Source organism: Melopsittacus undulatus, chromosome 2 (genome assembly GCF_012275295.1).
Source record: "Melopsittacus undulatus isolate bMelUnd1 chromosome 2, bMelUnd1.mat.Z, whole genome shotgun sequence".
In the NCBI taxonomy this organism is placed as follows: Eukaryota; Metazoa; Chordata; class Aves; order Psittaciformes; family Psittaculidae; genus Melopsittacus; species Melopsittacus undulatus.
In genome coordinates, this window is record NC_047528.1 from 35,688,901 (window position 1) to 35,700,941 (window position 12,041).

Below are 12,041 nucleotides of genomic sequence, written 5' to 3' on the forward strand. Positions count from 1 at the left end.
AATGAACGCTAAAAACTTTCTATCTCTGTACAGTTTTTACTATTCTCACTTAATTCCAAAACATTTTTAATTGCTTACAAAACATGTGAATTTTAATTCAAACATCTCTCTATTGCGTATTCAATGCTAGCCTCATTTCATTCAAGCCTTTGGGATTTAAGTCACAACTTTATGAATTTTCCAAGAATGTTGTTTTCCATTCTGAAGTTTTCCTCAGACTTATTTTCAGCTGTTGAATAAGTGCTACTTAACCTCAGTGATTTATTGGCTTTGAGTTGTCTCAACCAACTTATCACTTGTGCCTTGCTGACCCTGAAGTTATCCAAGATAGCAAGTACATGGCCAGTAACAGACACCATCGGTTAATGTCTTCTATGTTGTGTGCTAACTATTCTCCTTATACTTAGTCTTTTGAATGGATCCCTCAACATTTTAATTGAGCCTAAAATTGTCTCTTATTGATCTCCAAACTTCTGGTTTTCATTTATGAAGTTCCACATATATTTAATATTTTATTTGCTATTTAAACAATATATCTACCACTGTTTATCCACTGACAATATTTAGAATGTTATAGCATGGTATGAAGATTTTATTGACATGTCTGTAGCTACAATACTGACAAATGGTGAAACTACAATTAAATATTTTAATGCTAGCAAAATAGAGGTGAAAAAACTTGTATCAATTTCTAATATTATTTTCTTGTACTTGTTAAATAACTTCAAAAAGAAAAAAAAAATATCACTAACTTAAAAGCCAGTGTTTTTAGAGAACTTATTAAATACCTTACTGAATAGCTATCACAATGAAATTGACTTTCCATACTAATAATATCATAATTGCAAACTTCTTTCTAATATTGCTGGAACTTCAACAGGAGAAATGGTCTGACAGAAGCCTCATGTAGCCCAGCAAAAGGATATGCAGTCATGCATCTTACATATGAGGAAAGGCTGACAGAGCTGGGACTGTTTAGCCTGGAGAAGGCTCAGGGGGATCTCATCAGTACCTGAAAGGAGAGTGTAAAACAGATGGAGAGACTCTTTTCAGTGGTGTCCAGACAGAAAATAGCGAAGGAAGCACTTTCATCAGTGTGTGACCAAAGAGGTTGTGGAGTTTCCATCCTTGGAGATACACTAAAGCTGTTTGGAGTTACTATGAGGCAATCAGCCCTTGGTAATGCTGCCTGAGCCAGGTGTCAGACCAGATGACCTCTAGAAGTGCCTTCTAAACTCAATGATTCTGTGATCCTATGGTTATAATATGGGCTGTAATACAAGTGCCATCTTTCTCTTGTGGAATATATAGAAACATTTTACTTAGCATAAAGATGCCAGATACTAAACCCACCATTACAGGACTTTACATTACACATCTTGGGTTTATTTTCTTCTACGTGAAGTAAAAATGGCAAGTGAAGCATCTCTTGCAAAATGCTTAAACCAAATAGGATCAAGGTGAAGAAGTTTAAAGCTATTAGATGTTGGGAGGAGTCTGTGAGAAATAAATGGCAAGCAAAAAATGGATGTTAAAGACATTAAATAAAGTCTAAAATATGTATTTTTGATAGCTTCATATTGCTTTGAGTTACAAGTATATATATATATAAATTATATTACATGTAAATTATATATACACCTAAGTTATGGGTTTATTGTTTTATTTTTTAATATCAGAAACCTGAATTTAGATTCTAAAATCTAGATGTCTAAAGACTGAAGTTAGACTTCAAAATACATTGCTTGTTCACATATGTTTAATACTATCTTCATGCACATAGTCTTCAAACGTCCAACATGTAAGTTGCAGTGAATGAATGAGCTGATAGAATATCAAGGATATATGTAGAGATGCAGATATACTCTTCACACTCTGAATATTGAATTTAGTCTCTGAGCATGACAAAGATATCACTTTCAGGAAAACTGAATTGGTTTTAATTGTTATAATTTTTGAATGCTTAACTGAGTCTTAAGCCTCCATTGATTACAACTGTAATTTAGATATCTCAAACTCAATTCAGTTACTAACATGGAAGTCTCCAGTACCATTTGAAGTGATTTAAAGTTTCTGAAATATTACCTTAGTGTTGATAAATATGACTCATTTCTGGTACCTACTGCATTTCAAGTTGCAGATTTTCCCTCCTGGGCTTCAGTCCCCACCACAACAAAGAAGTGTTTCTCTATTAGATTCAGTGTAACACCTGAATCTCTGATGTGCCAGATCATATTATGCAGCTGTGTATAAACTTGCATGCTACTTCAGATAAATTACTGCTGGTTTGGTAGGTATTCTACTTACGGAACATATGTCTAAACAGTGTGTGTGTACCTACATATAATGTATGGCATCTTCATAGTTTATGAAGTATTACATATGTACATCCTCTTTCCATTTCATAGGACAAAATGAATTCTGGAATGTATGCTTGAGAACTTTACTGCATTACCATAAAAATACATAGCTGAATGAACTTTTTGCTTGTGGGAACTCCATTAAAATGAATGAAAGGAGACATTTGCAATTACCATTGCAGAATAAGGGGATCAGTTTCAGATCTAACAATTTGGTGCTTACTTTTCCCCAGCTGAATCCTCCTATTAATAACTGAATGCTGGTTATTATTTGAAGAGCAAAGGTATAAATTACTAAATGTGCTGCCAACTGACAGAAGTCATTTTAATGTGAATGGAAACTAAGAGATTCTCTTCATATAACCTGAAAAAAGGGCCACAAGAAAACTCTAAATGTGTTAATAACCAGAAAAAAAATATACATGAAATATAATAATTATATTTATAAAGTTAATTCATATCACTATTGTAAATTAGTGATTTTTTTCTCAAGGAATTTAAAAAATATTTTAAATAAACAGATATTCCTAGAATTCTCAACAATTATCATGTAAGATAGTCTCATAACAACTCTCAAGAACCATTTGTTCTTGGCTGAAATTCTGCTCTTTTGAGCAGGCCAGTTGTCATTCATCAAGAAAAATATTCTCTCAGAGGCACAACAGTGCCTGAAAATGCCAACATAAATTGAATGGGAAGGCTGAAATTCAAAGAAGGGTTCTTATGTGCTAAAAAATTATGGAAAATCTTTACCAACCATCATAGACTGATCACTTTTTCTTTCAAGCATCTCACTGACAGGGAAGGAATGTGTTGATAAGCACAAGAGAATTCTTCAAGCATCATTTACCTTGCAGTTCATTTTCCTGACATTCTGAAATATCAAAAAAATTCATAATGATTCTCTATGGGGTTTCCATGGCAAGGTTTGATAGTGGGAGACTACAGGGGTGGCTTCTGTGAGAAACTGCTAGAAGCTTTTCCTATGTCCGACAGAGCCAATGCCATGGGCTCACTGCTGGGCAAGGCTGAGCTCATCAGTGACGATCATAGCACCACTGAGATAACATAGTTAAGAAGGGGAAAAAAACCTGCACAATGACAACTCAACTGCAGTTTGAGCAAGGAGTGAGAACATGTAAAAGAAACAGCTGTGCAGACATGAAGGTCAGTGAAGAAGTAAGGGAGAAGGTGTTCAAGGCATCGGAGCAGACAGTGCCCTGCAGCCTGTGGAGCAGCCCATGATGAAGCAGGTTGTGCCCCTGCAGCCCATGGAGATCCATGGTGAAGCAGATATCTACCTGCAGCCCATGGAGGACCCCATGCCAGAGCAGGGGGATGCCCAAAGAAGGCTGAATTAGGAAGAGCACGAATTTCCGTAGTAAAATGAGGGAAACTATATAATTGATTTGAAGTATGAATGAACTATCAAAAATACTTGCAAAGATATTTTCCTTTCATTATCTATGTTGTTGCATTTCTGTTTTCAAGAGGTCATATGCTTGAGGACTATAAATCTTAATGCAGACTATGATTACATTAATACAATAGTGTTTTTTTTTAATTCTTTTAATTTTAAAGGTACTTCTCTGTATTCAAAAAGAGAAAGCTCAACAAACATCTCTAAGGAAACTGCAAAAGTTTATGAGGAAATTAATTTCTTAGAACTTAATCCAGTTATTTAAAAAGTCCCCTTGTCAACCCAGTAGTAAATAAATGTGACTGAATTGATTTTAAATGTTTATTACTCGTTATTAGATTTTATCATAGTTAAATAATTTATTTTTAGATTCTTGACAGCTTAGCACTGTGTTTATTATAAACACACTGAACTAATTTCCTGACCCATATGAAACAGTGCAGCAACCTTAAAAATGGTCACAAAGGTCTTCACACAGAAGTGTTTATTATGCTAACTGGTTACCAGAGTTGAGACTAATTTTACTTTAAAATCAGTGGTGGTTAACAAATTTTCATGTTTATAATTTTTGTGCTTTTTTTTATTATCTGTGTTTCCGTAGAACAACACAAAGCTTTTTAGCATTAAAAGACTGAATAGTGAAAAACTCCCTGTATATTTTGCCTTAATTTGATTTTTTCTTCTTTTTTGCTTAAAGATGAGTCAAAACTAAATACACAAATTTTGGATGTTAAAAGCTTAAAATCTCTTGCTCCCAAATTCCTGTTTTCCATAACCTATTGATACATGCAGTATATTGCTATCCACTCTTGCATATTCACCTTATTTATATAGCCAATCAAAAGTCAGGAATTGTAAATATGCATTTGAATTAAATATTCACAGTTCACATTTCACACTTTGTCAATTAAATCAGAAATGGACTAAACCAAAAGGTTATATTATGTAAAATATATATTTGCTATTAACTGTGCTACATACAGTTCTTATAAATTACTGTCTTAAGTACAAAACCTTTGAGCGACTTGGGCATCAAATAAGCATAATCAGAGAAAACTGTTACTTACCAGTCAAGATCTTGGCTAGGATGACAGGATAATTCCATGAAGACATTCAGAAACATGTTTATCTTTCTTGTTTACATAAAGATTATAATGTTCATCTTAATGGATAGGTCATTCAGATTTGTGCTTGGTTTAGACATCTTATGTAGTCACACTGAGTAAAGATGTCATATTAGCCACAAGTTAAACCATGTCCTCCAAGAGTTTTCAATTGGTTTCATCAATTACTAATCATCTACCTTTGCAGTGTATAACTGATAGCATGAGTCTATAGTAATGGTTTGACTCAGGAGTGCATTTCTGAGGCAAATTTTGCAGTCATCCCCACTAACCATGCTTTTGTACACTTTGTGGTGTGATCTTCAGTCTTTGAACTGGATTCCTTCATAAAATGAAAATAAGTGGCAGTTACTAATGAGCGCTCAGTTTAGGAGACCATTCTGGAGCCAGTTAGAATTACAGACACTTGAAATACATACACTGTACATATCAGGTCCTCAAAACTAGCTGTTTTACCTTAATGAACTTAATTGAGCTGAATTATTTGCTGATATAGACATAACCACATTAGTGCAGTTTGGAATTGTTCCAAGGTTAGATAAATCACACCCTATGTAAGCTACTGTATTTCTGTAGTTGCCTAGAAATTTAAAAACAAATAAAATTTCCATTCTCTGTGATTTCCGTTATGGCTTTCCAGATGATGGGTTTGAGCAATGTGTGAGTACAGAATGATTGTGTCAGAGCTTGTGCCATTGTAAATTTTCATGACTAGCTCACACAAGTTGAAGGGGATTTAGAGGATCCTCTTCATTGTGCTAGAGAAAGGAAGGAGCTGAGGTTCAGTGGCATGGAGATGGAAGTATTCTAGGCAAGAAAAGGCCTGGAATAACAGGAAATAAAGGATTAAATTCTGACTGAAGCAATCATTTTACAGTTGGAATTGTATCTGAATGTCAGACAATCCCTCCATCTTTCCTAAAGGAAATAAAATATTTTCCACAAAGTATTGTAACCACTTTACAGAAAGCAAATTAATTACTTGAGTACAAAATTAAACAAATATATGCCTAAAGAAAGATTACATACCAGTAGTCCCAGTCCTTTACTGTTTTTTCTAACTTCTGAAAAAGTTCTTCCCCAGTTTTCGTGTGATTTAATGGAACTATAGCGACCCAAGGTCCAAGTTTCTTCCACATTGATTCACCTGGCATTAATTGAATAAATAGCTGTTTTTATGTGCTTTCAGCTTTGTTTCAGCTAAACTTTTTTTTTTCCCTTTGCCAACTATTATTCTCGGTAGGAATTTTGCCCATTATCTGCCAGCACCAGGCAAAGCATCATAATAGGCTAATACTGTTATTAACCTTGAGGCACTGTAGGCCAACAAAAATACTTAAAATGTTATTATTGGACTACCTTAATTAAGACATATTAAGATCTGAAAAAGGAACTGAAATTTTTACACAGCAGCCATCTAGGGAGTACCAGCTGTGTGGCTGCAAGTTTGAGGTACCTTGTATGCAATGTCAAAAAAATCTCAGAATCTTTTGTGTTTACCCTATCACAAGGTGAATGTGAAAACCATTGTGCTTAATTCTTGCTGACAAATACTTTCACATGTATTGGCAAAAAGTCAGCTACAGTTGAATAGAACAAAGCAGCTGCTTCCAAAGCTCAGCCAAGAGCCAATAACTGTTAATCTTCCTTCTCCTCTGCAGCTCACTAAGGGATTGTGTCAAAAAATCAGACACATATTTCAGATGCCCAAAAGAGGCATTCTAACATTACCAGTGTTTTGTTTGTACATGTTTTGGAAGAACACCAGTTATTCCCCAGGCTCAGACTGATTATGTGATCTGCTCACTGAAGAGTCTGGGAAGTCCTGGTGGGATCCTGCTCTGAAACAGTTGTAGTCTGCATAAAGATAAAAAACTTGGGGCCATTGACTTTTTTCCTGCCAAAGATTGTCCTTCCTTCCCTGCGAATGTCTCTCATGACAAAAAACTCTCAGCACAGCTGTAATACACCAAATACAATAAAAACTCATCCTTTCCATAGGCTCCCTACCACTTCTCTGACCAAAATCCAATTGTGCATATTCCTCTTAAAAGCAAGTTTTACATTTGGCCCTTAATGATTTTGTGAAAAATAGTGCAATAGCAGAAACCATGCCTGATCTTTCACAAAACTATGAGAAATTAGGTCTTCCTGAAATTATAGGTCAAATATGACGTACTCCTTAAACTGTGAGCCTGCATATGCTGTGTTTATTTCTTTCTAGACAGAGAATTCTGCTGTCACATTAAAAAATAATCATATAAAATTTAGCTTCATGTTTTAAAAAAATTACAGTGATTAATAAGTCTTCTTTAAAGAGACTACAAATTGACTTTGTATACTTTCTTCAAAAGAAAAAGTATTAATTGGCATACATTCCTGACTATTAAAGAAATGGCATTGGATATTTTTTAAAAAGTAGTAAGAAACTCCCTGTGGCATAAACCCTTTCTTATTAACTAATGGCTCTTGATTGCGATCTTTAGAATGTTTGTTCTTGTAACTTTGGTGGAAAACATAGATAGTGTATTATAACCAAGAAATCCTAGATTGTATTTTTTTTTCACTCCAGGTAATGTTACCTATTCAGATGATGGTTAAATTGAGACTGAGTTTGCCTTATTTGTTGCCTTTATAGATAGAGCACAATTTGAAATTGCTACATGAAAACATAGAGCTTGAATCTCAAACATGAACAAGTGCTACTAAAGTAAAAATATCAAATTCTGTAAGGTTATTTTTTGTTTGTTTTCTGCTGCTCAAAAGTGAAAGGAAAGAAATAATTCTAATGTCTGGAGATTCTATTAACAAGTCAAGAAAATCACAGCCATGAACAACATAATTCAGAAGGGATACTTCAAAATGTTCTTAGTTTTGAAAATATTGTCATTTCTATGAAAACAAAACACTTTATTATCAGTTTCAGTGTTTCTGGAAAGCAGGTATCAACCTTTCTCCACTTTCAAAAACGTGTCCTGACACACTGTTTCTTTTTTCAAAAGACTTCAATTTGTATTCATACGATATTTCTGAATTCCAGCAATGTATCTTCATGCAAGTGCTATCTTATCTCTCCACAGTCAGGTGTGTTCTGTTTACCAACAAATGATAACCATTGTCCTGGCAGATGAGTTCAAGCTATTCTGTAGATATAAGGGCAATAGCAAGCTACTCACACAGGACTTGATTTCTCTTAAATATGTACACACACACACAGAGTTTATTTCATGGCTTGAACTAGAGGACAAGTAAATCGATATTAGCTTTCATTTGTTCTTTTTTTAAGGTTTTTTTTTTGATAGTTAATAGATTTTAGCACTTTAAAAATTCCATTAGGAGTAAAAAAACAAGGAGAAAAGAGAGAAAGTCATCGTAAAGATAAGAAAGATTACAAAGCTGGAAAACCCTCACAAAACTATAATAAAATTGCCCTGAAAACATGTCAAAACTTGTTTCAAAAGACTTATTCTAATGCTTCCCCATTCTCTTATTTCAGTTATTTAATCTTATCTTTTTTCCCATCCCAGACACCCTGTTGCCCTTTTAGCAACAGCTTAAGTTTCAGTGATCCATTTAAACAGTGACTCCTGAAAGGTATGTAATTCTTCAAATGTGATTAATTTTAGAAGTTTCTAAAAAGCTGAAACTTTCTCTAAAAAGATAGAGGGAATGTCATTTTCTCCTTCATTCTTTTTTTCTTCCTCTTCCCCGCCCCCCGATAAAAAGTGTGTTTTGCTCAGTTTCCTCTAGCTGAAAGAAATTTTTGAGAGTCCTCATAGCTTTAAATGAGATTACCAAGATCAGTTAATTAAACCCCATCTGTATTCTGTAGTTTTGCTGAGCATTAAAGCTAGAGTGAAAAGCAGAAACAGATTCAGGTAAATGTTCACAGCTGGTGATGAATAAGGAAAATATTGTAATTTTTTTGACTTATAATATTTTTTGTTAGAACTGAAGTAATGAGTTTTGTTGACAGAATTATAGACTGGAAATCAGGAATAAGAACAAGAATGACATGAGAAGAAATGCCTTTCTTTGCTTTTATGTTTAGGGGGTAAGTATATAATTATACACCACTCAGTTTAGAACATTGTAAATTGCTATCCCAGAGCATCTTTGATAATCATTGTCCAAAGCCACAGACTAATAAATTTTCTTGAAGGGAGTCCCGTGCTTTTCTTTATGATATCTTCTTTGTCTCATTGGTTTATCTCACCTATTTCTTACCAAATGTATCAACTTGACATCTAATATTCATCCTTTCTTTATTTGTGAATTCAAAACTCAAACATTTCTTGATTTCTGAGTCATGTACATAGATACATATATTCCACAAAGGGTGTGGAGTTTGCCGGCCACTTGTGCAGGGAGTGCTGGAACAGCCGGCAGGGGTCATTGCAAGACCGTGCTGAATGATCTGTCAGCCTGGTGAAATACCCCTTGGTTTCAAACGGCCTTGTTCTACTGCACAAAACACACAAAACTTGCCCTGTTCTAAAACCCTGGAAGTAGCTTTCATTTTAAGTCCAGCTTTTTTGTTTTGCATTTTGTTTCTATACTAAAAGCACAAAAATGCATCACCTAAAAAGAATAAGAAAATTTCACTTAAAAAAAAACATCAAAACCCCAGAAACAAACCCGAACCTGCAGTGAAGTTTTCTGAAATCACACCAGTAAGTCCATCAAAGTTGCAAGGCTTATTTCCAATTGCGAAGTTCACCTTTCTTCACAAGCTTTAAAGGGACTCATGAATCACAGCAGTAGCTCTAACAACTAAGCCATTGGAATATTGCAACACAACAAGCAAGAAATCAGCAAATGCATTGAGCACTCAAGTTACAGAAAAAAAGCAAGCTACTAGCCCAAATTCATTTTCATTGCATTAAAAGCAAAGGAAAATAAATGAAAAAAGAGTTTTATTACTTATTATAAAATAGTTTGAAAATAAGTACCAGAAAGAAGTGCCTAATCGAGAAAAGGCTATAATCAGGCTAGTAATTTCTTCAAAGAGAAATTGAGGTAGGAAATATAAAGTCCAAATAGAATGGTTTAAAGAATGCTTTAATTGCTCTCTGTCCACATATACATAGAAAAGTCAAGTGTAACTAGATTCTCAGATCAGATTTGCTTTCCAATAACCTTTATTATCTAAACAAGCAGATCTGCTGATGACAGTCAGGAAGTGGCTCTACATCTCAGTGCTAAGACATACCAGGAAGATTTTAAAGGTGAATGCTTTTTTTCTGGAAGAAACTAATCAAAGACAGGATTAACTTCACCCCCATTAGAAACGTGCTACCATGTTTCTTCTCTCTTCTGAAATTTGCAAAGGAGACTTACCTTTAAAAAGGAAAGCAAACGAATGCTTTTCTGTTTGCAAGAAGCATAAACAAAACCAAAAATTATCTGTGAGAAAGAGAGGAAAAAAGAAGATAGATTTGATCAAAAGATTATCACTGATGGCAAGAACATACATTTAGTGTTACTGGTTTGAAACAGTAAGCTTTTTGAACCTTGTAACTTCTGTGCGTTCCTGGAATTAAATCCTGGAGGTACAGTATTCATGTACCACAGGTACACAAATGCCACAGAATAACATCCTTGAAGCACCTACTACACATCACTTTTTGTATATCAAGCCTTATTATCGACTGATTGCTTTTCCATGGATTTTTCTGCAGAAGTCTCTATGTCCTGTTCTTTAAATTTTACAAAGTGATTTTTCGTTATTTAAACCACTAGAGATCCCTTCTCTCCTTTTGAAAAACTAGAGATTTATGGAAACATAATCTCTGAACAGTGTTTTCTGAGAGTTTTCTGCTTTTGCTTGTTTTCAGTACTATAAAACATAATAAATAATTCTACATACGTTCTATGATTGCATATTATAAGAAAATTAATTATAGAGAAATTATTTTCCTTCCATTACTGTGCATTTTTTAATCAAAATTGTTACACAATATTGTTTAGTTTCCAGGATGTTGTTAAGTACTTCAGGATCACTTATGAAGTATAAATAAATATTAAAGTATTTTTAAGTATTTCAGTGAAAGGTAATCACAGGTAGAGATTAGCAACTTCATTTTAATAGACTCCTTAAAGAAACTTATAAAGCTTACGTGTATGGCAACATTATTTTTCTCATACTGATGATAAAGAATGACAGTAGGACTTTATAACAGACCGAAGTGTGTTAAAGTGGAAGATTATATACTTTCGTCTCAAGAGAGAGAGAGATTTATAATGCTACATAATCATTTTAATTTTGAAAGTGTTTCAAAATACTGGCAGACCAGATGTGAGAGGGAATTTGGATGGTTGCAGAGTGCTGTTGTTGTTTCAATTTCTCCTTCTTATGGGCTGATGCCAACATGGAAACTCTAAATTAGGAAGCTGTAATAGGAATATATATGACATTACTTTGGCTAGCCAATCATACCAAGTGTAAGTAGGAGAGAGTTGGATTATGTCACAGCTGGAGAGATAATTACTGTATAAATTACTTTTTAATAGCTTCTGTGTTATGTATTAGGGAACATGTCTGTCAGTTTTACCAAGTACCCTACTGAAAAAGCTTCCTAGTAAATTCAGCTTTGTAACTGAAGAGAGTATGGCTTCTGTTATTTTTATATTGTTCTATCCGAGCACATATTTTTTCATTAATTATATTCTATAAATTTCCAATGGAACAGAAAAATGAATCTTCTATGACTATATATTTTTCTGACAGACAAAATGAGAACATATAGTGTTCCCTTGACCTTCTACCTTTCAAAAATTCTCAGCACGAAAAGAAACGTATTTCTACCCCAAAATGACATTCTCCTGACTAACAACTGTAGAGTCACCTTACTCAGTGTTTAGCTCAGATTCTGCAAGTATTAGTATCTCAGAAGGGCTGCCCTGAATTTCAAGTCAGATAAAACCAAATGTCAATCCTAGTAAAGCACTAAATGGATCTGTTCTTTTTTGGGATTTGACAAAGAAATTAAATACTGCCCTTCTGTCCTTTCCTGTTCTCTCTCTTTTTTTTTTTTTTTCTCTGTCTTTGAAGAAATCCTGTTTTTTAGTTTCTGTTGAAGGCTTAATCCTGTAAGCCATTCAATCTATTCATGGTCCAGTAAATTTCCTCAAGCA